Raw genomic sequence first — 23722 nt, forward strand, 5'->3', positions numbered from 1 at the left:
CTTAACGAGAGAGTCAAAGTCGATATAATAAATCCCAACGCGGTTAAAATACTGACAATTGTTATTCCCTGTTCTCTGAACAATGTTTTAATTTTATCGGCCAGTGTAGTATCATCGTTGAGGACTTGATCGATAGTTTCTCGAATACGACTGATTTGCGAACGAAGTGCCTTTCCTTTACTGGAAGCCGCTTCGAGGCGGGCCAATCTTTCCTCTTCTAGGTTACGCAATCTTTCAGCAACGCGGCGTCTACTGAATTCATCGCCCGCCTGTTCGAGTTTTGTTTTCTCTTGAGCTATATGTTTATCGATTTCGGATAGCTTGGCTGTATTATTGATGAGTTCTCCCCACATAGTTTGCATTGCCTTGTCAAGACCTCGTAATTCCCTAATACTGAACTCTGAATGTGGTACCTGTAACGTTGAATTATCGTAGTAGGTATCTAAGATTTCTCCGAGTCTGTTCGAGGCCACCATCGAGGCTGCTTCCAAATCATCTGTATTAACGAGTTCTTTCCTCATAGTTTTGAAGAGCCTTAGTATGTCTGCCGGCTATAGTAGACAAGGCTAGGGGCTTACAAGTACTATAATGCATAAGCTCAATATGCGGAGAGTCACGTACTCGCAATGTTCCTTTACTATCTAGCATAAACTTTGAATAGTCCCGACCTATTGGGATAACATAATTTTTATCTTCTTTTAATGCATCGTAATAATCATCAACGGCTGATTGTAAAAGGGCATCATTTACGGTTGGGTTCATAAAGCTGGTTTCATCAGTACCCTCTTCGATGGTACTAGTATCAGTTATGTTATCTAGATCAAAGTCATTATGTTCAAAATTAGTCATTTTTATATTAAACATAGGGTACATGTTTTCAATATAACAATGTCTTCGCAATACGGACGCAAGTTAAACCCACAACGCAGACTTCGAGATCCATTAGGGGTCAAGGCAATTCGTCAGTCTGTAACTATAACTAATAACCCTAGTACCATCGATCAGAATCAAACGCTTCTGGTTCGCTTTCCTAATCTCGGCGCACACGATGTGTTAGTTCCGGGAACTGTCCGACTAGCATTTACGATTGTTTTGAATTCTACCGACGTTAACAGGGAGCCGGTTCAGAACTTAGGTCGTGCTATCGTTAAGAAAATCGCTATTAAAATTAGCGGTAATGAGGTTTTGAGTATCGACGATAGCGATGTATACTATTGTTACATGGATCTCTGGAGAACGGATAAAGAGCGGGAAAACTTACAGTACCAAGGAATTTGTAATAAGAACACAGACTGCGCGTAGGTGCTGAAAATGGTGATGGTACCATCGTAAAAGATCAGGCCGTTGCCGAAGCATTAGGTAACAGATTCTATATTCCCCTAGACTTTGAATTACTAGATTCCCACATGCCTTTTTATCAAGCATCCCTAGGAGATAGGTTAGAATACGAACTCACTTTTAACGACTACGGTAGAGTAATCAGATCCGCTAATGTAGATGCTAGCTATTCCATTGACAATATCTCGCTCGAGTACAATATGATAACGGATCCCGAATTAGCCAGACAAATTCGTAACCAGTATTCGGGAAGTTTAGCCATTTTGTACGATCGCGTGCTGCGACATCGAAAGATCACGAGGGACAAAAAAGATACGATGTGGAATATCAATCTAAATGTCCCCACGAGGTCGTTGAAGGGTATTTTAATGTTGTTCGAGGACCCCTCCGATGCGTTTAAAAGAAATACCGAGAAGTTCTACAATCCCAAGATTACGAAAGTAGAATTGACTATCGAGGGCGTTCCTAATCATCTATATAGCCAAGGAATGCTAGCGTATCACCAGTGGGATGAGATTAAAAAACTTCCTTCTATAAAACGTTCTCCGGAAGTTAACGCGGTCGTGAAAGATTTGTCTCTCGGAGTGTATCGATGGGTGAATACCTCACCTCGAAGTACGCGCTATGGCTCGACATGCGAACAACGGACGATGACCAATTACACGGCAGTGGGAGGAGAATAGAAAATGCTAGCGAGGGTGTCACCATACAGATAACGAAGCTTCAGGAATCGGCTGGTAAATTAAACATATATTTGTACGTGATTATGGATGCACAACTTAATATACAGAATGGGAGATTCGTGCAAGCAATCTATTAATAATCTTTTACCTAAAGATCCTCACTGCGCTATCATATGCGGGCAAACGGGCTGTGGAAAAACAGCCTTTATTCTAGATATTTTAGAAAGTCATTATCGGGACGTTTTCGATCATATTATTATTCTGTGCCCGACTATAAGCGTTAATAAAACATACTTATCGAGAGATATGTCACAAAAAATACAAAGGAGAATCAACCCTTTTCGTAATAGATGACTGCAGTGCGAGTAAAGAATTAACAAAAAAGAAGGATATGCTTTCGTATTTAGCATTCTCCGGTCGACATACTCAGCATAGCGTTTGGGTACTTACTCAAAAATACAACTCTGTCCTGAAAGATCTGAGAGAGCAGACCAAATGGGTAGCCCTGTTTCATTGCAAAGACCGAGATTCATTCGAGGAATGTTTACGCGAAAATGATGTCATTTATATCAAGGGTGAACGTGACAAAGTCAGAAAAGTGTTAGCGGCGACGAAGCACTGTAAACTCGTATTAAAAACCGATCAACCAGCTGCTTATGCAATTGCTTAGCAAATTGTAGCAAAATTGTAGCAAATATAGCAAAAAGATAGCAAAATTGTAGCAAATTGAACATTAGCGGTTAATATGACATAAAATGTGGTTCGAAATCATCATTCTTTCGCAACAGTTCATTATTACGGGATGTATTGGATATGTCATATTCCGTTATGTTAGACTTAAATATCTCCTTAGGTATTACATTATGGAATGCGACGGACTCATCGAACAAATGCTCAAAGAATCTGATGTGGATCAACATACACATCAACATGCAGATAAACATAGAGAAAGACTCGCGGCTTTGGTAGCCGGTGGAAAATGTTCCCAATATTTGGGAGAAAATTATACCATCGAAAAAATTGATAACATGACCGACGAAGAGATTAAAAAACTGTACGCGCGTTACGAGTCTAGACTGGGAGCTACCATGACTAAAACTATAGGGTCGTCTATATTACAACTATACACAGTCGTAGCTAGTACGTTTCTCCCCATCCCGGCAGAACATCGCATGTATTTATGCGAATCTCTAGAGAAAGACCCATTCATCGAACACGCTATAAGCTCAGTGAGCTGTGAGTTTTATCATAGATTCGGAATGTTCTTAGCTCCGTTCACCACAGCTTTAATAACGTCTAGGTATTGTCAATTTAAACATACGTGCCCACTAAATAATATAAATGGAGACTCAACAGATTGCGGAAACACAACAGGTGACACCACAACAGATTGCGCAACCACAACAGATTGCGGAACAAGTGAATGAGGATGTGAATGAGAATGCACCACATGTGAATGAAAAAATACTAAAACCCAGAGTTACTAAGAACCCCAAAAAAATAGCTGCAGGAAGAAAGGGAGGGCTGGCGCGCAAAGCAAAATTAATAAATAATTCAAATCCGATTAAAACATGGGCACTAGTAGGAGTTGCTGGTATAGCGGCTGTATGGTTCTTTTATAAGACCGGAGAAGAGAAAACGTCACCCCCGCCGCAACAACAAGTTCAATTAGAGGTTAGTCCTCATATAATGCTATAAGAAGCATGACTACTCCAGTTACAGACAGTAAAATGTTGGTAAACGCGACGTATCATTCAGCGGTGGTCACCGGCTTGGCCATTGGCTATGCCCGTATGGCTAAAATGATTACTAAAGCCACACCTCCCAAGCTAGATTTTAATGGATTTGATATAGGTATGATGGTTCTGGATATTGGATTGGCTATGGCAATGAAGGATATGCTCATCAAACAAGGGCTTATCCCGGAAGACATTATGAAGTAATTAAACATTTGAATATTTTATATTCATATACTATGGCATCAATTGCGATGATGGTCGGTGGAGCTGTTGTTAATGCTCTAGCTTTTTCGGGGAGTAATTATTTATTTTCCAGTATGAGGGAATCAAACGCTAAAGAAGTTGAAGAGGAGCGTAAATGACATAATAAAGCTTTAGAACAATACCAAGCAGCCCAGTTACAATATACGCAGCAGAGAATGAAGAGATTAGACTTTATTCATGAACAACTGATTAAGGAAGGACATTCAATTCAAACGTTTAAGGATGTCGAATCTGCCATGCACGAATACTTCCTCGTTTATGGGGAAAAACTCGACCCAATACCTAGACCAACAATGAGTCAGTTTTATACACCGTCAGAGGCTCAGAAAGACCGAGAGGTCGCATTTGTTATTATGGGGTTATCTGCTCTATTGATTTTCAGCTATACAATAGTGTAGATGTGATTTGCATTTAGACAAATGATATGATAGATGTATATACCATGAATAACTGCAAGTTTACACTCATGGGGAAGACGACTCTATGTAACCGCCGCTGTGTTGAAATTTACTGCGGTATACACAATTATTATATCAAGCGTGGACACATAAACTATACATGTTCTGAATGCGGGATAGGGGTCAAAGGTCGTTATTGTTTATGTAAGAAACACGGTGCTGATAGGGTCAGGAATCAGATTATTTATGCTAGGAAGAGAGATTAATGAGAGGAATAGGTTGGGGAGAATACGTATTTAGATATATGAAAACAACCAATTAGACATTTGTTTCATTTTGCATATACTATTCAACCACTATGGTTTTTGTCAGAGAGTTGAAGGCTATAGCAAAGTAACGTGGTCTACGTGGATATTCTCGTATGAGAAAAGCTGAATTGATTACCTTACTCGGTTTGGAACCATTCCTGACTGTTAGAGAACTCAAAGTTCGAGCGAGAAACAGTGGGCTGAGAGGTTATTCTCGAATGAGAAGAGCTGAATTGATCGCTTTACTAGATAATAATCAACAAGAACAAGACGAGGATGATAATAATCAACAACAAGAATTAATATTTGTACCACATCCGCCGGCGTTGGTAAATATCTAAGAGGTTGGAAGATGGATATTAATTCCAACATGGATGTTAACGATATTAAGCCCATCATATCGAGTAAAATTAACGAGGAATTAGATGATTTACAAAGTATAAAATACCAGCTGACGATTAAAATGTCATTGAGTAAAAGTAACGCAGACGATAGCGTCGAATATACCGAACCATATTTCCGTAGCAATCAAGAAGTTATAACCGAATCCGATACTATAGACGCATCATTAGATACATCAATTCAGAGGATACAGGAAACTTTAGAATGCTGGACTAATAGAGGTTCGGGTTGGGGTGTGGATAGAATTGATAGTTTATATTTAGATATAGCGAATTATATGCCCTTCAAAGGTGGATCTTATATAGATTTACCCCCGTATTATAAGAAGAAAAAAGCCATAATTAACGTAAAAAATAAATCCGATGACTGTTTAAGAATGATGATAAGATCTGCATTGTTCCCCGTAGACAAGAATCCGGATAGACCTTCTAGCTATCCCCAAAACGATGGACTCAACTTCGAACCTACACCAATATCACAAATTGATAAGGTGGAAAAGCAAAATAATTTAGCTATAAATGTTTTCGGACATTCTAAAGGAATTGTTGTACACAGGATAAGCTCCGCTCCGGAACATATTCCCAGAATCAATTCATTTCTGATCGAAAAAGATGGAAAATATCATTATACGTTGATAAAGAGTTTAAACAGGGTGCTATACGATCAAACAAAACATAAGGAAAAGAAATATTTCTGTGAAAGATGCCTGCATGGGTACAGCAGACAAGATCTATTAGAAACGCATAAAGAAGACTGTAGAGGTGTTGGACAGACTGCTATCAGGGTCGATATGCCTAAAGAGGGAAAAAATATATTAAAATTTGAACATTATTGTAATCAAAAGCCAGTACCGTACGTAATTTACGCCGACTTCGAAGCGTTTATCAAGCCCATAGAAAATACCAACCAAAGCAATAATACGTACAAAACTCAAGAACATATTCCTTGTGGGTTTGGATATATAGTTGTAAGGTATGATGGGAAAACAAACACTCCCGTGATTTACAGAGGTCCCAATGCAGCGGGAAAGTTCCTAGAATATCTACAAAATGAAGAGAGAATAATCAGGGAAAATTTATCGTGTAAGAAACCCATGCGTATGACGATAGATGATTGGAGGGCCCACAAGAAGTCAACGAGTTGTCACGTTTGTAATAAACCCCTGGATGGGGATTCCGTAAGAGATCATTGTCACGTCACGGGTAATTATCGGGGAGCCGCTCATAACGAGTGTAACTTGAAACTAAAAATGAATGCTCAAACAATACCCATCCCCGTTGTGTTTCATAACCTTAGAGGATACGATTCAAATCTCATTATGCAAGCTATCTCAAAGACCGACGGCGGCTTAACGTGCATTCCTAACAATATGGAAAAATACATATCGTTCTCGTTGACTAAACCTATACATTATAGGGACAAGGATGGGAAATCTAGAATAAAGCAAAGTAATGGGCTTAGATTCATAGACTCCGTACAGTTTCTGTTATCTTCCCTGGACAATTTAGCTAAAGCGAACAATCCCGATGACTTCGCGATAACAAATCAATATACCGATCAGATAACTCGTCATTTGTTGCTGAGAAAAGGCGTATATCCTTACGAATATATGGATGATTGGTCTAGATTCGAAGAAACTGAATTACCACCCCTCGAATCATTCTATAGTAACTTAACGGAATCTAGAATAACAGATGCCGATTATGAACACGCTCTGACGGCCTGGGATAAATTAGGTTGTAAGAATTTAGGTGATTATCACGATCTGTACTTAAAAACCGATGTACTGTTACTCGCCGATATATTCGAGATATTTAGAAAGACGTGTTTAAAACAATACGGCTTGGACCCGGCATGGTACTATTCCAGTCCGGGACTATCGTGGGATGCATTGTTGAAGAAGACCGGCGTAGAACTAAAATTACTCACAGATTACGATATGCACTTGTTTATTGAGAAAGGATTAAGAGGGGGTATATCGATGGCAGCGAAAAGGTATTCCAAGGCTAATAATAAATTAGTGGAAGGATACGATCCGAGTAAACCCGACACGCACATATTATATCTCGACGCTAACAATTTGTACGGATGGGCTATGAGTCAACCTTTACCCACGGGTGGTTTTGAATGGGTCAATGTGAATGATATCAATAATAATAATGATGAGAATAAAAGGTACATACTAGAAGTTGACTTGGAATATCCGAGTTCGTTACATAAAGACCATAACAGTTATCCGCTAGCTCCCGAAAGATTAATGGTTAATAAAGACTGGATGTCGGAATATCAACGTTCATTGATGGGTAATAACAGGTTAGCTAACGTAGAAAAACTCGTACCAAATTTGATGGATAAGACAAAATATATAGTTCACTACAGAAATCTCCAGTTGTATCTATCGTTAGGTATGAAACTAAAGAAAATACACAGAGTTCTAAAGTTTGATCAAAGCCCTTGGATGGAGCCCTATATAAGGCTGAACACAGATTTAAGAAAGATAGCCACCAGTGATTTCGAAAAGAATCTGTATAAGCTCATGAATAACTCGGTATTCGGTAAAACTATGGAGAATCTAAGGAAGCGTGTTGATGTTAAATTAGTCAGATCTAATGAGGAAGAAAGACTCAGAAAACTCATAGCCAGTCCAGCTTTTAACAGAAGCAAGATATTCGATAACGACTTAGCCGCGTTGCATATGCAGAAAAGTAATATAAAATTCAACAGACCGGTGTACGTCGGTATGAGTATTCTCGACTTGTCAAAACACTTAATGTATGACTTTTATTACAACGAACTTAAGAAGCAATACGGCGATAGATGCGAGGTGCTATATACCGATACAGATTCTTTGTTGATGGAAATACAAACCGAGGATGTGTATAAAGATATGGCAGAAAAAATAGATATGTACGACACGAGCGATTACCCAAAAGATAATCCACTGCACAGCGTAGTAAATAAAAAGGTGTTAGGTAAGATGAAGGATGAATGTGCTGGGACTCCTATAGCGGAGTATGTAGGATTAAGACCTAAGATGTATTCTATAAAGAAGTCCGATAATGGGGAGATAAGAAAAGCCAAGGGTGTTAAAAAGTATGTTGTAAATAAGCATATCAAACACGAACAGTATAAAGAATCATTATTCAACGGTAGAACGTTCAAACACGAGATGAACTCTTTAAGAAGTTACGATCATAGGATATATGGATTAAGAATGAACAAGACATCATTATCCCCCTTAGATACAAAGAGATGGATTGATAATGATGGTGTAACTACCTATGCTTATGGTTATGGTGGTAATACCGTACCGTACGGAACTATGAACAATTCTTCTCGTACAATTCCCCTACCCGGTCCATCTTGAAGATAATAAAGAATAGGCTCTCCTTCTTTTGTAACCAATCGACTAATGTTATACGTCTTAAGGGACCATATGGGATCGGTTGCGCGACGTAGGCCTCCTTCGAGTTCACCGGGCTGGTATAAATATCTTACCCTTACTCTCTCCGGAAGTTTTTGTTCTTTGCCTCTCCTCGGTGCTGAAGATTCGGAAGTCACGGATTTCATTTTAATCGCATCGGATGGTTTCTTCCCTATTAATCTCGTTACTTCATTATTCAGCGCTGATACAATGGCTGATAATCGTGTCACCCATTCGGTTGATCTCAATCGCTCGGATTTCATTTCGATCCCATACTGATAGCCAAACAAACGTTCCGCTAGAGTCCTGTTAAATCTTTCGACAATGGCTTGACTGCGGTGGGCCTCTCTTTCACCACGGACGATTTTGACATCGTTCTTTGTTAAAAGTTTAGTTACCGATCCCATAAACTCTCGACCGGGATCTACTTGAAATAGCTTAGGCCATTTTAGCGGTCCGCGTTTATATATGCGACTCAGTGCATTAGCTACTTCTGTTGAATCTTTCGAGGTTAATGGCTCAGCCTCTTTGTATCGACTAGCCACATCCACTACTGTTAAAGCGTATTTATACATTTTGCGTTTTACCTTATCGTGAGGAAGAAACAAGAGGTCAGCCTGATGAACTTCATACGTTGTAAAAATATCAAACTTCTTCATCGGTATATAACGCGGTGCCGGTAAATATATTTGCCACAACGCTTGTTTCTTTAACCAATCCTTGGCCACATCTTTAGATACCTTAGCCGCGGTGGCTAATTATTTTATTGCTCTTACACCTTTCCAATATCCTCGTGGGCTATAGTAAATTTTATTCATTATTAATTAATATTGATGTTTCGTTTAATACAACTCATGACTATCGTTAAATCGCATAATCATTTTGGCATAAAAAAATCCATCTGTAGTAGCAGTATAGGTATATGAATCCAGCTCCAGTGGAAGTGGTCCAGAACCATCATTACCTATAAAAATTATATCATAGGTGGTGGTCAATTTAACTTAATCTCATGACTATCGTTGAATCGCATAGTCATTTACGCATAAAAAATGCTACCTGTAGTAGCAGTATAGGTATATGAATCCAGCTCCAGTGGAAGTGAGCCTGAACCCCCATTACCTATACTACTCCCCAGTAAGTCAGTCACAATGACAGCGCGTCGTAATACATTTACCTCAAGTACAAGACGTCAAAACGGCCGACAAGATAAACGGGAGAGATTGCCGAAGTTGTTAATGAACCTGTGGCGGTTACATGTGTTAGTCATCATTGATCAAATGGCCGATCATTGAAAGGTGAAGAAAGATGCGTCAAACAGACACAAGGGTAAATTCATAGATTGATGGAGACGGTCAATGTCAGCCTAGGCACGGATCGAGTCGATACTACAATAGTTTAGATGTGCATTTCTTCGTTTGTTCATTAGGATGGGCCGTAGCGAGGATATTCGTGAACAATCGTGCAGTCACGCTCTCTGACATTTCTCAATATATACTGAAAGGCTGAGATCAAGAATAAAGGTTCTAAATGATCAGAAAGAACGCTTATGCATGTTTTCGCGCTAGGGAATTCCCAGGGGTTTCCCCAGGAATGTGGAAGTAGTCCGTCAGTGTTTGCGTCATTTCAAGAACACGCTCTCGTGAAAAACGTATGAACATCAAATTGTCTGACTGACTGACTGATATAGAAGATTTAACGTGCACTTTCCGACTACAGCGTATTTCGCACACGGTATTGTATACACTTATGAACGTCAATTTCGCGGTCATGTGACCGACCTCTCGTCCAATGGAAAAGCCGTATATCGTGTAAACTTCAAATTAAAAACATTATTACTGTTTAAATACACAATAAGGGCCCACAATGATAACTGGTCAAAATGTGAACATCTTAGGATTGTGAAGTTTTTAATTTGGTTCAGAATATGTTCTAAAAACTTCAAAACTAAAAAACTACTTTTTTATAGTAATTTATAAGCACGTGCTCATGATAGTCTGAATCGTACACTCGACTCTGCTTTTCCCAGAGATTCCTTACTCGAGGTATTAGATTTTGTATTTTGCTAAGAAAGTGTTATCCCCCAAAATAGCATTTATTAAATTAGACCACTTTCTAAAAAGAAATTGTGTTTTCAAAAAGTACCAGTTAGGACCCTCGAACTTCTGCCCTCCGGACACTCTGTCTACTAGGCCGTGCAGGCACTCAAATTCATAGTAGATAGGCTGAGGTTTTAAAATGTTACATACACATCAATGTGGTACATAGGGAGACATAACTCGCAGATCACGAGATAATACCTGCATGCCATTATGTAATACATATACTTCCCAGATAATACCGCCAGGTCAAGAGATGATACCCGGATGCCACGCGATAATTACTGGAGGACGCTAGATAATACATGTCAACCATGAGATACGACCCGGAAGCCACTAGAAGTTACCTTAACGCCTCTAGAAAATCCCCGCAGACCATGAAATAAAACCATGAGATAAAACCTGGACCAAAAGACCACGAAATAATAACTGGAGGCCACTGCAGACTATGAGACAAAACCTGGAGGCCACGACATAATACTAATACCTGGAGGCCACTAGACAATACACGCAGACCATGAAAGTACACCTCGAAGCCATGAGATAATACCTGGAGGCCACGAGATAATACTTGGAGGCAACTTGACAATACATGCAGACCATGAGGTTACACCTCGAGGCCACGAGCTAAAACCTGGATGCAACTAGATAATACAAGCAGACCACGAGATAATACCCGGAGGCCACGGGATTAAACCTGGAGGCCAATAGACAATAAATGCAGACCATGAGATAACACCTGGAGGACACGAGATAATAGCTCGAAGCCTCCAAACAATACATGCAGACCATAAGGTTACACCTCGAGGCCACAATGTAATACCTGGAGGCAACTAGATAATTCAAGCAGACATTGAGATAAGACCTCGAGGACACGAGATGATACATTGAGGCCACTAGATAAATCATGCAGACAATGAAGTTACACCTTGAGGCCATGGGATAATACCTGGATACCCTTTAACAATATATGCAGACCATGAGATTACATCTCGAGGCCACGAGATGATACCTGAAGGCCACTAGATAATACAAGCAGACCATGAGATAACAGATGGAGGCCACTAGATAATACCTGGAGGCCACTAGATAATACATGCAGAAAATGAAGTGACACCTTGAGGCCATGCAATAATACCTAGAGGCCACTTGACAATACATGCAGACAATGGGATTACACTTCGAGGCCACGAGATAATACCTGAAGGCCACTAGATAATACAAACAGACCATGAGATAACACCTGGAGGCCACAAGATAATATCTGGAGGCCACTGGACAATACATGCAGACCATGAGGTTACACCTTGAGGCCACGGGCTAAAACTTGGAGGCCGCGCGATACTACCTGGAGGCTACTAGATAATACCCGAAGACCATGAGATAAAACCTGGAGACCATGACAAAATACCTGGATGCCAATAGGTAATACATGCATACCATGAGTTTACACCTTGAGGCAACGAGAAAATACCTGGAGGCCACTAGACAATACATGCAGACCATGAGGTTAAACCTCGAGGCCACGAGATAATACAAACAGACCATGAGGTTACACCTTGAGGCCATAAGATAATACCTTGAGGCCACTATACAATACAAGCAGACCATGAGATAAAACCACGAAGCAAGGAGATAGACCTCGAGGACACGAGATAATACAATCAAATTATCAGATAACACCTCGAGGCAATGATAATACCTGGGCCACCAGATAATACAAGCAGACCATGAGATAAAACCTAAGCCCACAAAATATTACCTGGAGGCGACAATATATGCAGACCATAAGGTCAGACCTCGAGGTCACAAGATAATACGTGGAGGCCACTAGATAATACCTGGAGGCGACAAAACATGCAGACCATGAGGTGACACCTAGAGGCCACGAGATAATACCAGTAGACCACTAGATTATAACTGGGGGCCACCAGATAATACACGCCGACCATGATATAAAACATTGAGGCCACAAGATAATAACTGGAGGCCGCTAGATAATACATGCACACCATGAGATAAGACCTGGAGGCCACGAGACGATACCTGGAAGCCACTAAATAATACCAGGAGGCGACAATACATACAGACTATGAGGTTCGTCTTCGAAGCCACGAGATAATACCCTGAGGCCAGGAGATAATAACTTGAAACCATGAGATAATACACTGCAAAAAAATTCCATATATTCAAGCTTGTATATGCTTTGGAAAGATGATATATCCAAAGCATATACAAGTTTGGAATGATGAGATATACACAAATATACAAGTTTGTATATGTGGTGTATCCAAAATTGTTTTTCTTTATATATATAAGTAAAGGGAGATAATTGTTATGTATTCGTATATAATTATTGTATATGTGCAAAATGAAGAGTTTTAAGTTGAGCACTGTGTTGCTTTGTAAATGTTGGTAAAGGGGGATATTGGTATATATTGCATATTGTTTTTTCGATTCATACCTCAATGAACCGAAAAGAAATACACAGTCAATGTTCATAAGTAAATTAGACAACGTAGAACATGTTTTATCTACAATAGTTTAATCAAAAACAGTTGTATATATCAAAACAGACAAACATGACGAGACTGAAAAACTTTCCAGGTGTATGAATACATACTGTGGCGTTACATGAATCAGTCGATCATTTAATTTATGCATATAACTTGACACGCCTATACGATCAGTAGCCAATAAACGGACAGTAGGATCAAAACAATGTTCATTGGACCTGTCAATCAAGGCGAGAGACGAGAAGAACTGCAACAGTCAGACTGTATCGAACCGGAAGAAATATTTCCGGGCGAAGGCGGCTGTTTCCAATGACATATATGGTCTGCAAAATAACAGTACGGTAAAAATGTGAGCCATAATTCTTGGGAACAATCCACGGGAATAGCTAGACGATTGTTGATGTGGCGTTAAACAATAATCACTCAATTACTCAAAAGAAAAAGTATGTTCCCTGAAAACTGGAAAACACAGTTGGAAAAATGCTAGTTAGAAATGAAACCTGAAGACATGAAAGTTGTGGAACCGAAGCGAGTGGGGACAAAAACAGGCGAGCGAGCCTGCATGTTTGCTGTTTCATTACTTCTCGGCCTTCGGTTTCAAAGGGTAGTTTGGACAATAAATATGCATAAAAGTAGCTAAAGGTCCTGTGCATGACGATACACGTAAGCAGAAAGGGAATTCCCTCGACGTTAATATTGGGATTCCCCGACATTCCGCAGTAATAAAAGTAGTGCGCCTCGGTGAGCGTGGCTTAAGTTTTTACATTCATTGGGAAAGGAATGCAATAACAAGTGACTAATTTAGCTGATCAGAATGCAGGAATTTCAATGAACACAGCGTATCAAATGGATGATATATGAAATCAACGTCGTTGCCATGGAAACTCGAAAAACATTGCTTTCAAACATGCCAAACTTTCAAAAGGCACCAGCTCAGTTCACCACTAGACTTAGCTATGTGCCAAGTATGACGAAGAAATATGGTACGGTTTTCAAGATCTGCTCTGGAAACGAGGACTACTGCCATTTTCAGTCTAAATCAAAGTCGTTGCCATGGAAACTCAAAAACATTAAAAAAATTAAATCCCAAACTATCAAAAGGCACCAGTTTACCACTAGACCTATCTATGTGCCAAGTATTGTTAAGAAATATGGTACGGTTTTCAAGATCTGCTCCGGAAACGAGGACTACTGCCATTTTTAGTCTAAATCAAAGTCGTTGCCATGAAAACTCAAAAAATAACTTTTTTAAAAATCCCAAACTATCAAAAGGCACCAGTTCACCACTAGATCTATCTATGTGCCAAGTTTGGTGAAGAAATATGGTACGGTTTTCAAAATCTGCTCCGGAAACGAAATGTGACGGACGGACGGAAGGACGGCTGGACGGAAGGACGGACGGACGGTACCCATTCCTATATCCCCCTTCTACTTCGTGGCGGGGGATAAAAATCAAATTGTCATTGTTTGAATCGTTCAAAGCACAACAACGACCACGTGCATATTGCAAAAGTAAGAATGGTAATAGGATCAATGCACGTTCATGGTGGGGTGGTTTTGACTGGTAGCCTGGTTTTACCTGTGACATCGTGCCACGTCTCACTGAAGCTCAACGGAACAACCTCGTAGGTCGATTGGAAACAGAAGACTTACAGTAAGTTGTAGCCATGATATTGAAATGTGTGCCAAGACACCATCAATTCCTCTGGTATCGATACTAAAAGCATGGCACGTCAATTGACTGACCCAGGTCGAGCCGTCCCCTTGTTATAATGGCTTTGAAGCTCCGCCTCATACAGCTACGTTATTTGCAATTCTCAAATTGCGAAAGATATCTGACGAGACTGCGTCTAAACGCCTTCGTAACATAGGTCTTAGAGCTCGACGGCCTGTCAGACAAAAGTGTTGTTTTGACGTCAACTGAGCTGCAAGTAGTATATGCCCCAAACAGCGATGGAACATTGTTCAGCGTCATTTGGGTAAGCGAGTCATGACGCACTGAGAATATGGGTAAGCTAGGGTGCACCGACATCGGCAGATCGACAGATTTGGCTTTGGCAGCAAAATAATTTAGGCAAATTTCTCTCACACTGGTAGAATATACCTAGTGCCAGGTAAGTGAACGACCCAAGGCTATTGTGGTGAAACTCTTCAGCCGCATGTTGTTTCCATCAAGTTATCCTTCAAAACGACAACGCTAGACTGCATTCAACATGTGTAACTGTTGATCTAACTTCTATGAAAATCAAAAGGCAGGAGAAGTATTTTCATCATTCAGGAAATAAAACATGAAAGAGAAAGCATTTGAAAGAAAAACAACCCGCCCCCTTTTGATATTACGCTGTTCCCCATAGTACATAGTGCATAGTGCTTTTTGAAGATATCTACTTTAGGGAACCAAAACAATGTACTTACTGCAAGCTCCCACTTTGATCTTGTCACCTCCGACAACGAATTGTAAAAGAGAAATTCTGTATATAAACGACCATACATATTATTTTAACAGACGCGTTGTACATGAATAGCGAGTGAGTGAGTATGGTTTTACGCCGCTTTTAGCAATATTCCAGAAATATCACGTTGAGGGACACCAGAAATGGGCTTCACACATTGTACCCATGTCAGGAATCAAACCCAGCTTTTCGGCGTGACGAGCGAACGCTTTAACCACTAGGCTACCGGACTGCCCCACATGAATACAAAAGAAGGCGTTAAAATCATTATATTTACAACGTCGATCAACTTCTATTCTCCTTATCAAAAAAGATTCCATACATATATACTGATACCTTACATAACATGTTATTGTAACTACATACCTATCAAGTTAGTAAGCATATATTGGTAGCAAAAAATCACATAGACAACTACAATTACATTGTTGAGTAGTAGTAGTTAGTGAGTCATATATTAATGTGTATTCATAGCAAACAGACAGGCACTATATTCGTAGAAAGGTCATGATGCCCACAGTACAATTCACACTTACGACTAATTGATAAACTATCTAAGAACAAAGGAAATGTTTTTCTTCTTTTATCCATTTAGTGCCCACTAAAATGGTTGTGTTGTCTCTTATAACATTGTCTTATTTACCATAATTTATAATGAGACCGTGATATGACAAGACCTGTCCGCTCACTGGGATAAGTTACAGTCTCTGGTGCAACGAACCATGACCAGTGTTTTTAAAACTTTAGTTCTTTGTTCTTACATGTATGTTATGAAAGAACACTATTTATCAACAATACTTGTTTTGGTGTCAGATGTCGATCTATGCCACAATTTTAATTATTCGAATACCTTTTTAGGGGTATTTTTGGTAGAAAATACAGAGTTTATGTAATTTTATAACCAGGTAAAGATGAAATATCATTTGTTTAAAAAAAGGATGAATAAGCCAAACATGACGTCTATTGTAGTCTTCCCAATGGTTTGACATCACATCCCCTTACCATAAGTGCATATTGTCTGTGAGGATAATTATAATATGACAACTACATGCTGCTTATGATACTAAGTAATGGAGGACATGAGTGCACATCAACAAATGTTAAGTACATATAATTGTATATATATCATAAACGTTCTTTTATCTGAAGCACTTGTTTGAACTCCCATGCTCAATGTGTGAATGTGAAAGTGTCAAAACGTACGAGGGGTGTTCATAAAAGATTATAGCTGTATAACTGTTCGCCAGTTAGCACAAGATGTCAAGATCAGTGTAGGGTCTGTGGAAAATATCATCCATGACAATTTGAACATGCATAAGGTGTCTGCACGATGAATTCCCAAGTTGCTCACACCTTTCCAAAAGCAGGAACGAGTAAATTGCTTAAGGGATCTTTTGGACCTGTGCCAAAATAAACAGGCAAACTTTTTTGACAGACTGATCACACAGGATGAAACATGGGTCCATCACTATCATCCTGAGACTAAAGTTCAGTCGATTGCAATAGAAACATGTGGAGTCACCACCTCCAAAGAAGGCACGTGTCCAACCCTCTGCAGGCAAGGTCATGCTCAAGGTGTTTGGGGACCAGCACGAAGTAGTGATGATGGATTTCTTGGCAAAGGGTACAACAATTACAGGACCTTATTATGCTTCACTGCTGCGTAAATTGCGGGACGCTATCAAGCTTAAGAGGCGTGGCATGCTGACCAAGGGTGATCGTCTCCTGCAAGACAATACTCCAGTACACAACTCTCATGTTGCCCAGACAGAAGCGCGGTCCTGTGGCTATGAAATCCTTTCACATCCTCCTTACTCTCCTGACCTTGCACCATCTGACCTCCACCTCTTTCCAACCATACAGTCATTTTTGAAGGAAAAACGTTTCAGAGATGATGAAACACTGATTTCTGAAGTCCTGGTTTGAGACGCAAAATGAGGGCTTTTACAAGCGAGGTCTCCATAGTTGCATAAAACGATGGGAGAAGTGTGTAAACTCTTGGTGGTTCCTATGTGGAGAAAGACTAATACCTATGCCAAGTTTCTTTCCACTAGGTCCATCGGAAGTGGGTCAGGGGAATTCTTTAATGAACACCCCTCGTAGATTCTTACATGTAGCTGTACCCCTTGTAGAAGATATTAAGCGTAGTCCTGATTTCTCAAGCAGAAAGGGCATGTCAAACCAAAAAAACACCAGGGACTGGCCACTCAAGCGGAATGACATATCTTTATTTTTTTAACTGATACTATAAACGATTAACTGAAACTATAAACATGCTTAAACATGTGGGTTAACTCCCTCACACGTTTATATGCATGCCGGTTATGTGTTGAAGCTTTATATAATCTAATGATTATATAGTGTTGTGTTATGAATATTTAAAAGTCAATTCCTGAGTAAATTCGAGGTTATGAATTTTCATTTTCGGTGGACAAATAGTTTGTTTTAGATCTAGTCTGTGTTTACAAAGGAAATATATAGTCTTTCACCATCTTCTGGAATTGTTGCCGTGAACGATACAATAATATGCAAGCTATTTTGAGGATGGTAGATATTCAGAATAAATTTATTTGAATACTAAACCAAGCCTAAAGTTTCATTCTATGACTTTTCTGGAGTTTGTACAGAATTACAGCTTTTTAATCATTCTGACAACATGCACAAATCTTAAATCAACACACGTATGGTACTATTCGGGGGGACTACATACATTCTTAAAAGAGGGATATGTCCTTATAAGTGAATTTGTAACATGGTATTTCACAGTAACAATATTACAAGTGTTGTTTCAATTTAATCCTCTAGGTCACACTTACTAGCATGCAACAGTCTTACCTTATTCACCTTCAAACTCAGATCTGTACAAATAAGAATACTCTCTCACAGAATGTAGGCGAATGTGTTTATAATAATTTTTTATACATGTAAATGTTTTATGCGTAATGTTTTCCTTTATCATTCAAGTTAAAGTTCCATATAATTTGGCATTCGTGTTGAGTCTTCGCTCACAACAGAAAACGTTTTTTCTAGTATCCTTCATTGCATGTATGTTTTGTATTGGAATAACGATGATTATTTTTCAATGTCTGTGAAATGACTTTTGAAAATATTGGGATATTCAAATAGCATAAAGTAATCTAATGATCTCTGTCTTTCTATTAGTAGTGGGCACTTCCTTTCCCTAGGAGACGTCTAATTGGTAACAACGTTGTAAATAGTGTTTAATCCTTGCCCCATAAGTTAAACGGGTTTTAATGACTCAATATGTTTGTATCCTAAGCTTGTTTCGGAATTGTTTAGAATGAAAACAATTCAGATTTAATTAGCAAAGCAAAATGATACAAGAATCAGTTAATCAAGTACATTTAATATCGAATTGTGTTTGTGTCGGACGATATTATCTTGTAAGTACATGTGATTGATCACTTACAGTCGTTAATGGTGTCACTAAACGATCGACATTTCTTTTCTGATACGCTTGATTTAATTGCATTGTGATTAAATTTCACCATGACACCAAACATAAGTTTGAATAACGATGTTCAAAACATGTGGAGACTTTAGGATGTTGAGATCGCGGCATAAGTCATACATGACAAAGTGTTCAGTTAAAATAATCAAATTCTCTGTTCCTTTTGAGACCTAAACATAAGTTTAAGCACCACTTTTATACCTCAACATATTTTTTAAAGTGTATTAATGTGGTAATAACGTTTGGACACGACCCTTAACATTTCATTATTGTAGCAGATAGCAGAGCAAAATACGATGCAGTTCATATATAATATAATAAAATAGATTTGAAAGTGATACCTAAACAGTTTATTTGAATCTGAAGAGTATTATGTTCAAGTGGTTTCTGTGATTATGTTCATGCGTGTACATGTACATGTGGAACGCAATAACTGAGAGTATTGATTCACGGAACATGTACCTTTCACTGCTATTATGAACTTACCATAGACAAACACTTGGAAGGGTAATATATGTAATAAAATCATTTTTATTTACGAGGAGGAAGACAAAGACAAAAGCTATCACTATTGTCATAATGATATGCGATAACATCAAATCTTATAATGGTGTAAAACACTTTTGGCAATGCTAAATCTGCCCTTGAAATTTCGTATAATGGGCCGTGGTCTCGTGGAAAGAGCGTCAGTCTGGAGGGCAGAACGGGAACACTTCTTACTAAAAGTGAGTGAGTGAGTGAGTGAGTGAGTATGGTTTTACGCCGCTTTTAGCAATATTCCAGCAATATTACGGCGGGGGACACCAGAAATGGGCTTCACACATTGTACCCATGTCGGGAATCGAACCCGGGTCTTCGGCGTGACGAGCGAACGCTTTAACCACTAGGCTACCCGACCGCCCTCTTACTAAAAGACTTGTTGTCAGCATGGTACCTCAGTTGACTCGCATTTTTAAACCGACATTAGTTCTGACGAGTACAAACAGTTCTACTAAACCGTTCATTATTAGTTTATTATTTATAGAAGAATTGTGTCTTAAACGCAGCATGGCCACATATTTACACTATTGTTTCATGTCATGAGAAATATTTTTCCATATTTCTCGATTTTACACTTTTCCCTTTCCTCTGGACATATAATTATTATTCATTTGTCGTTGCTAATTTTTAATAATGACAAGGATGGTGTTAAAGAGTAGATAAATAGAATTTAAAGTCATTAAGGAGAAGCTCTAGGAAATCTTGCAGGGAAAGCTGCATCTGCACTTCATGGTATATTAAGAAGTATTGTCTCCTGAGTCTAGAATTTATTCGCTGAGACTTCTACTTAGCTTAGTCAAAACTTTTTATCCAAATCATGAATAAACCTGCCGCTATTCCACCTACTCTAAGTGTTGTTTTCTCATCGATATGTTGTTGATTTTGAGTAACAATATGTGGTGTTTGTTCAATTACTGAGCGTGGTTGAGATGTTACTTCTGTGTTTGGCTGAATTACAGCAGATGGCTCTTGTTTGACTATTCCTGTCTCACCCGTGCTTGGGTGAGTTATTAAGACAGTGTTAATATCTGAATTGACACCTAGTGTTTGTTTATCAGTAATAATTACAATTTTATTATAACCTACCACTTGAACAATCTTAAGTTCCATGTTACTCGGTGTCATATACAGACCTGTCCCAAAAACATAGTCTACTTTACCACCAGCATACTGTAGAGCATCTTGATATGGGTTGTTGGCCGAAGGTGGATCAACAGATGACGAAATAGCATCCTCTTCATTTCAGCAAACTGCTTTTGTGCAACAAATGCTGCGAATCCACCAATGATGTTTGTACGTGTTTGCGCCTGAGCCCCAACAACAGCCCATACATAAGTTCTGACTGAGTCATTAAGTGTGAATGAAAGAATACAAAAGATAACACGATGCTTCTTCAGTGGCAAAAAACAGGCGCAGCTTTCTTACATAACAATACAGGCAGAAGTGGCGACAAGCAGTGTTACACAGTACACAGCAATGCAGTTACATTGCTTGCGTCCGAGGTTTAGATGGGTACACATCCTGACGCTATGGAGTAACTACCAAATCATGACCAAATGGGCCGGAACATACGCATCATGACCAAATGGGCCGGAATATACACATCATGACCAAATGGGCCTGAATATACACATCATGATCAAATGGGCCGGAATATACACATCATGACCAAATGGGCCGAAATATACACATGACCAAATGGGCCGGAATAGAGATGACAGTTGATTTAAACATATTTTATTCAGATTGAAATGGATTGGGAACAAGTTATCCACCTTAGGACTCCCTCTCCATGGTATTTACAAAGCTTGTACAGTAAATCATATACAAGGAAAACAGAAAAGAAGATGAGTGTAAAGATAACAAGAAATGTACAAGAGAGAGACTAGTATATGTATATTAAAGTGTTACCCAAATCTCTTTGTATGACTTATAAACATTTGCACTGCTTTAAAGATGTGTTGATTTTCGATAATGGACAAACATTCATTTCCGTTTAACATCAAACTTAAATCTAATTTAACATTTTTGTTCACGGCGTTCGGTAAAATGTCCCGAATTATTATTAACATAGTTTTTCTTTGGTGGACGTACAATGGACACTTTAATAAATAATGATGTGCGTTTTCACATACATGGATTACCACAGTGACATATTGGATCACATTTTATCTCTATTCTGTATAAATCATAATTTAACTGGCTCTTCATGTATCTTAATCGAGTATGATAACAAGTATTTGTCACAAAGTGACGAAATGTCCCCCGCCTGTATATATACCATAGTACCAAATATGAAGCGATACAATCCAGCGATTAGTTCTTGAGATATTGGGGCAACACCGTTTTCCAACTCCAAAAGCAGATTTGCCTGCTGTGACCTTGAAAATGGGGTCAAGGTCACCAAAACCGACTGGTGTCTGTATATACACCATAGTATCAAATATGAAGACAATCCAGCGATTAGTTCTTGAGATGTCGCGGCAACACCGTTTTCCAACTCCAAAAGCAGATTTGCCTGCTGTGACCTTGAAAATGGGGTCAAGGTCACCAAAAGCGACTGGTGTCTGCGGAGTCTGTATATACACCATAGTTCCAAATATGAAGACAATCCAGCATTTAGTTCTTGAGATATCGCGGCAACAAACAGGTGGGACGTACGGACGGTCGTGAATACTATATCCCCGCTATTCAACTTTCTAACACCATAGGAAAAATATAGAGGTGCAATGACTTGCTTTTTTTGTATGTATATCTTGAATTGGGATGTAGATGTAAAATATCTACCTGCTACAGGAATATTGTTCCATAACCTTACAGTTGATGGAATAAAAGAACACGTTGAGTGTTTTAATCTAGTATATGGAATCTCAATATTGTCTGAATTTCTTAAATCATATGATACATTTGAAACTACAGTGGTGGGTAAGATGTCTTTAAGATAAGTTGGGGCAATATTACTTTGTATTTTGAAGAACAAACATAGCTTACGTTTCCTCCTTCGTGCTATTAACGTTTCCAATTCTGTTTCATAATACAGATGTGTGTGCGAAGTATACTTTGGGAGCCCAGTAACTACTCTGGCAGATTCTAGTTGGAGATTTTCTATAATATACAAGACTCTCCTGATGCACTGTCTGTGTAGAGGTGTAATGCTTCATTGGTAATGCAGCATTGATCCTGGAATAATGACGTTCCATTATGATTGTCCAGGAACGAAAGCCAAATCTGAAAATCATCTTTCATATTCCTTGTAACCCTAACTTTATGATGGGGCTTCTTAATACCACAAATCGAATCAATGGATCTCCGTAGGAAGGCCCTGCCGATGGGAATGACATGACAAACCTGAGTTTATCCTTAGCATCTTGTATTTTGTCTGCTAGTATGGTTAACTCCATTCTTACTGTGTCTAGCTGAAATCCAAGGAAGCTGATTAATGTTGTTGGTGTTACTGTTTTATGACTGGCTATAGGGATTCCGAGTTCGTTGCAAGTTGCTAATAATGTTGACAGGACTAGCTGACATTCAGACTTATCTCTTCCAGATCCTCCTCATAGGTGGTCGTCCAAGTAATGCATCAACTCACCTTGAGAATTTAACTTTGTTTGAACTAAGGGTGACTATTGAGGCATTTTTGACTATTGTGATACTATTGCGATAGTGGCCCTACTATTGCGATACTATTGCAATAGTTTTCACTTGCAATTATAGCAGGCTTTAGCAGCATATATTTCAGCATTTTGACTGACACCATCAAAATAATTATAACTTTCTGATACTATTTTTAAAGAAAACAAGATATCAGAAGTTCAAATTAACCTCTCAAAAACATTTTAATACAAAATTTCACTTCATGTAACTGGTAAAGTCTTAGGTTACTGCAGTGTTTTAGCACCAATGTGAATGAATGTGATTGAATGACTAGTATTTGACTATACAAACTGTCAAACTCTTTAATTGTCACATGTGCATTCACTGAATGACTAAATGCGATTCAACATATCAATTAGGAAACAAAGGTGACAAAAACTGACATGTGTCGTCCACTATCTTGTCAATGTTGACTAGCGACGAGTAGCTAAGGGA

The 23722-nt window shown here is 38.9% G+C and overlaps 1 protein-coding gene across 1 annotated transcript in view; it reads right to left on the reverse strand.

Moving 5' to 3' along the window:
* The window catches only part of LOC139462226 (sushi, von Willebrand factor type A, EGF and pentraxin domain-containing protein 1-like), a 104845-nt gene that overhangs the window by 56045 nt on the left and 25078 nt on the right, over nt 1-23722 (reverse strand). The window lies entirely within an intron of this gene.

Source organism: Haliotis cracherodii, unplaced genomic scaffold, assembly GCF_022045235.1.
Source record: "Haliotis cracherodii isolate W230 unplaced genomic scaffold, xgHalCrac1.p SCAF_15, whole genome shotgun sequence".
In the NCBI taxonomy this organism is placed as follows: domain Eukaryota; kingdom Metazoa; phylum Mollusca; class Gastropoda; order Lepetellida; family Haliotidae; genus Haliotis; species Haliotis cracherodii.